Below are 6000 nucleotides of genomic sequence, written 5' to 3'. Positions count from 1 at the left end.
TTTCACATGACTTTCCTCTTCATTAGACTGTGAACTTCTCAAAGACAGGGATAGTTTCTTATTCCTGTAGCATATGAGATGTTCAATAAACATTTTTCAAATGAATTGAGTGTAGAATAATGCCTATAAACAAGAATCATTCATGTTTTAAAATAATGTCTCTGCCTGCATTGCAAGTTTGGATTTAATTTAGACATGTGAGAGTAGTCATGCTACTCATTTATTTACCTTACCCCTTAATACTAAAAATTGTACTTTTTTCTTTGTTTCCTTCCATTTAGAAATTTTTCATTCTCTTTACAAAATAAGCATAACCTTTAAAAATTTTCCTCCACATAAGATGAATAGAAAATCAGAGAACAGATACATTCCAGACAGTACTTATTTATTTTTACTAATTACTCAATTTATTTCTTACCAGGACTGTTTTTGATATATAAATGATGTGTTCACACCCTCTAGTGGAGAATCCATTCAGCAATGCAAATTTCTCAAAGAGAACTTCCATGGAAAGTCATGGAAGGACCACGTATCAAGAAATAAATTGAACGTTGTCAGGCTCCATAGTCCCAAACTCAGACTTGTAATGAAAAGAGAAATTAAGTTCTTCTACTTGTAGAAAAAGAGATAAAAGTTAAAATCACTCATTGATAGAGTCAGCATTAATTATTGAGTGTTAGATGAACACCTGGTATTGTTTTAGGAATTCTTTTTTTTAAAGGATGCATTCAATTTGACATCCTATTGAATCTCCAGATAGAGAAGTAACCTAGGCAGATACAAGTTCAAGAGAAGGTATTTCAAGAAAAGCAAGATAGAGAAGAGACCTGAGGATTTAACCCTATGATATTCAAATATCCTGAGGTCAGAGAGAGGGAAAAAACTGAGGGGAGCCCAATGAGTGAGGAAAACTAAGAGAAACTGAATGCCTAAAGTCAAAGGAAGAACTTGTTTTAGGGAGGAGAGAAAATGTCAAATAAGGCAAAAACTATTTTAGTGGGATGGCACGGATACAAGCAAATTGGAACAAATTCAAGAGATTGCAAGAAAGAAAATGGCAACTTGGAGGGCAAACAACTTTGGAGTCAATTTAGTCAAAAGGGTAGCCAGAAATCTGTGCAGAAGCTAAAAGAATGTGTGGTGAAGATAAAGTAGAAAGAAGAAAGACTTTCACTGAAGAATAAAGATGTATCTTTTTGTTGTTTTTTTTTTTTTCATTTGTTATTTAAGACAGCATCTCAATATTTAACCAAGGCTGGCCTGGAGCTCACTATGAAGCCCAGGCTGTCCTTGTCATCCTCCTACCTCAGCCTCTGGGGTAGTAGCTTTACCATACCAAGATGTCTTATTCAACTTTTTTGGATTTTGGATCTCCTTCTATATTCCTCAAAATCATATTTGAAATGAAATTGCTAGGCTGGGGGTGTAATTCAGTGGTAGAGCATGTGCTTAGCATGCACAAGTCCCTGGGTTCACTCTTTAGCACCAAAAAACAAACAAAAAAAACAGCTTGAATGCTTATGTTACCATTTCCAGAGAAAACTATGCCAAGTGCTAGGGGTGGACAAATAAGGCAGGTTCTTGGCTCTGCAGTTGTGAACTGCCTGGTGGATGAAGCAGAGAAGTAAATAATTACAGTGCAATATAAAAAGCTTCTTAATATAGGTATAAATAAACCGATATTCCAGCCCAGAGAGAAGAGACATTATCACTGCCTGTTGAGACCAAAGAATTCACAGAGCTAACATTTCAGCTCAAGCTGAAAGTTTTGTCAGAAGACTGGAGAAGAAGGGGAAATACAAACACATGGAAGATTTATCATACTTGTGTATTGAAAAATGGTAAGGGTAGAGTTGTTGAGGTAGATCATAAACCTGTGTGCCATGCAAGAAATGTCACATTATTTTCTAAAATCAAATTAAATAAGGCCCTAATTCCCCATCCTGTTTATCTGATAGCAAATTCACATGTAGTCATTAGTGTGGTTTCCTCTGCCCCTACTGCTCACCCCTAGGTTGCTGATGGACATAGAAGTAGAATATTCCAGAAAGCTCTTCTGTTCCTTCTTGTTGTCAAGCCTATGTAGTCTCACAGAGCAGCACTTTGGCTCCTCTGCCCTTCAGGAGCATAGGAACCTTGGCTGAGGCGGGACATTCAGTTTAAGGCCCTGTTTCCCTACATACCTGGAGTATCCTCTCTCCATTTAGTTTGCTCACTTCCCCAAAGGTCCCTCCTACCTGAAGAAAGCCAAACCAGACTTTTCCCATAGTCAGAAATTTCTCCTTTCCCTTCTTACCTGGCTTTCTGAAACATCTCTCAAAAAAGAGGGGGAAAAATCACCAGTACACTGCCCCTACAATTACCTCACATGAGCACTTTGATATTGCTGGCCTAGAAGTTTGCCCTCCAGGGCACATTTAGGGATGTCTAGAAACATCTTCAGTTACTACAGGGACACTACTGTCATCTAGGGGTTGCTATGTTGTCTAAGCTGGACTTGAGCTCACAATTCTCCCGCCTCAGCCTGCCAAGTGCTGGAATTAATGCTCTAGAATTAAGTTGGCACCACACCCAACTGGTCCTTGACTTTTGACAGTTTTACTATAATCTATTTCAGTATGATTTTCATTGAAACTATCCTGCTGGAGAGCTATTTACAATAACCAAGCTTTGGAGGTAGCTTATATGCCCCATAATTGATGGATGGATTAAAAAAATATGGTATGTATATACAATGGAGTTTTATTGCATCATAAACAAGAATGAAATTATGTTGTTTGCAGATAAATGGATGGAACTAGAGAACTTCAGGTTAAGTGAAGTAAGCCAGGCTCAAAAAGTCAAAAGTCACACATTTTATGTGAAAGCTAGACCTATAAGTTAAATAAGTACATAGATGCATGCATGATCATACACACATACACATACACACACACACACACACACACACATATATAGTGAAAGAGAGAACAAAATTGTATTAGTGAGTCTATCTGAGGGGACTGCAGGAGGCCAGAGAAGTAAATAAAGTGTTAGAGAATCAAAAATATTGAAACAACCCATCTGTATATGAATATAATATCATACACTATACTGCAAGTTGTTGAATATTTGGGGAGTATGGTGATAGATAATGAGTAATTGGGGGAGTTAATTTGATTAACCAAGGTGAAACCCCCATGTTCTATCAATATACACTTTAAAAAATTGAAGGGCAGGAAGGAAAAATAGGTCTTTTCCTGGGATGAGTACCAGTGGGAGGTGGGTGGGCACAGAGAAGGGGAGAATGAAGTGAATTTGGTGGATGTATTTTGTATTCACATATAAAAATAGAAGAATGAAACCTGTTGAAGTTGTTCTAAGTGGGGAGTGGAAAGAAAGAGAAGGTTGGAGGGGTGAATCTAACTAAGATATAGTGTAAACACATGTAAATGCCATGGTATATCCCCCTGTACAACTATTATATGCTAATAAAAAATGAAACTATCCTGCTTGAAGTTTTTGAGCTTCTTGAATGTATAGATTCATAACTGTCATCAAATCTGGGATTCTTTGGGCAATATTTTTTTCTTATTTTTCTAGTCCTTTTCTCTCTCTCTTCTCATTTTAGGACTGCCATTATGTACATGTTCATCCATTTGATGATATCCCACTGATCTCTTAAGCTATATTAATTTTCTTTTTTTTTCCTCAAACCAATTTATCTCAATTGACCTGTCTTCATCTTGACAGTCATTTGCCTGCTCATATCTGCAGTTGGGCCCTTCTAGTGATTTTTTTTCTCTTCAGTTATTATTGTTCTCAGCCCTAGAGTTTCTATTTGTTTCTTTTTTCTAATTTCTTTTTATTGATAGTCTCTCTTTAGCATAGCAGTGCCCTTGTGGTTTCCTAAATTCTTATGGAGTTGTATCATTTAGCTTTTTGAATACATTTAAAAGAACTCATTTAAAGTCTTTCTGTAGTAAGTCCAATGTCTGGATCTTCTCACAGACAGTTTCTATTAACTCCTCCATTTTTTGGCCATGCTTTCTTGTTTCCTTCCATACTACATAATTTTTGTTGAAAACTGAACATCTAAAATATTATAATGGGGCGATTCTGAAAACTGGAATCTCTCTGCTCAGTGGGATTTGTTGTTACTGTTACAGTGAGGTTCAAGTTGCTATTGCTTACTTAGTGACTCTTCTGAGCTAATTTTATTTATAAGTCTGTGTTCTTTGTTGTGTGTGGCCACTGAACTCTGTTCCATTAGGTTCTTGGTCAGCTAGTGAATTGACAGAGACTTTCTTAAATGCCTACATCCAAAAGATTTTACAGACTTAGATAAGTCTTTACATTTGGGTTCTATGTGTATGTTGACTCATGATTTAAAAAGTCATCCAGATTATTTACACGTCTGCATTAGCCTCTACTTCTTACTTTGCCTCAAGCCTGAATGGCAGTCAGAGGTGAGAGCTTAGGGACTTTTCAGGTCTTTCTTGAGCATGTACACAGCTCTGAGCATGTACATAACTTTTGTATTACCAAGAATATATTGGAGCTTTTCAAAGCTTTTATTTCCCAAAACATCTCATTTCCTCTCCTTCGCCTTTTTGTTAGTCTATTGTTTTCCAAGACTATTATCCCTTGTCCCAACAGTACTAATTCATTTACGGTAAATATTTTCCACATAGTGCCTCAACACTGGGGGTAAGTCAGGTGAGGCAAGCTCTTCCAAGGTAGCCATCTGATGGGTTGCAATCACAACTCTTTATGAATGAGGTCCATTCTGCTCCTGCTGGTACTAGTACCTGAACTGGGAATGTAGGTTGGGCTTTGTTTGTTTTTCCAGTGCCACTAGCAAGCTGAAGGCAGGATATGAGACCAGGGTAAATTAAAATGTTACAAAATTTCCTGTTCTTGCCAAGAGTCAGCTGGTTTTTCTTGATAAAACATTCTCCTGGGCTATGCACAATGACAAATGCCTGTAATCTGAGCACTCAAGAGGTTGAGGCAGGAGGATTCGCTCTAGCAAGAGACCCTGTCTTAAAAAATAATCTCTTGATTCCTATGGGCTTTGGGCTAGTTTCCAGAGTTCAGAAAAAATTGATTCTGATAATTTATGACAGATTATTCTTTGCCTTCCTTATTCCACCATTTTCACTGATGTTCAGTATATGATTTTCATTAAAAACATTTATAATTTGGAAAGCATTTATAGAATTCTATTAGATCCATTTTTTAGTTTTTACTCTTTGGGGTGATACTGGGGTTTGAACTCAGGACTTCACGATTGCAAGACAGGCACTCTACAGCTTGATCCACACCTCTGGTTATTTTGCTCTGGTTATTTTGGAGATAGGGTCATGGTTTTACCCAGGTCAGCCTGGACCCTGTTCCTCCTGTTTTAGGCTTCCCACTGAAGCTGGGATGACGGGTATGTACTACTACATCCAGCTTTCTTTTTTTTATTAAAATTGAGTCTCACAAACTTTTTTTGCCTGTGTTGTCCTGGAACTACAATCCTCCTGATCTTAGCCTCCCATGTAGCGGGGATGACAAGCACATGCCACCATGCCCAGCTATTGGTTGAGATGGGGTTTCCCAAACTTTTTGCCTGGGCAAAAGTTTACCTATGATTCTCCCAAACTCAGCCTCCTAAGCCTCCCAAATAGCTAGGAATATAGGTGTGTGAGCCACTGGTGCCCAGGTTCTCTCTCCCCTCCTCTTCCCTCCCCTCCTGTCCCCTCCCCTCCTCTCCTCTTCTCTCTTCTCTCTCTCTCTCTCTCTCTCTCTCTCTCTCTTGAACGCAGGGTCTTATGACTACTAGATAGGTGCTCTACAACTTGAGCCATGCTTCTAGCCCTAGACATTTCTCTTGATGTTTTCAATTTAACATGTCAATTGGCAACTAGCCACACCCAATATAATGTCAGGTAGAAATTTGGAAGTTTCTCAATTGTACAATTAAATGGATTATGAACAATGGAAATGTTCTTTGCATGTAGCTGAAACCCCACC

This window comes from Castor canadensis, chromosome 7, assembly GCF_047511655.1.
Source record: "Castor canadensis chromosome 7, mCasCan1.hap1v2, whole genome shotgun sequence".
Lineage (NCBI taxonomy): Eukaryota > Metazoa > Chordata > Mammalia > Rodentia > Castoridae > Castor > Castor canadensis.
The sequence above is the reverse complement of the archived record's forward strand: the minus strand, read 5'-3'. Positions refer to the sequence as shown.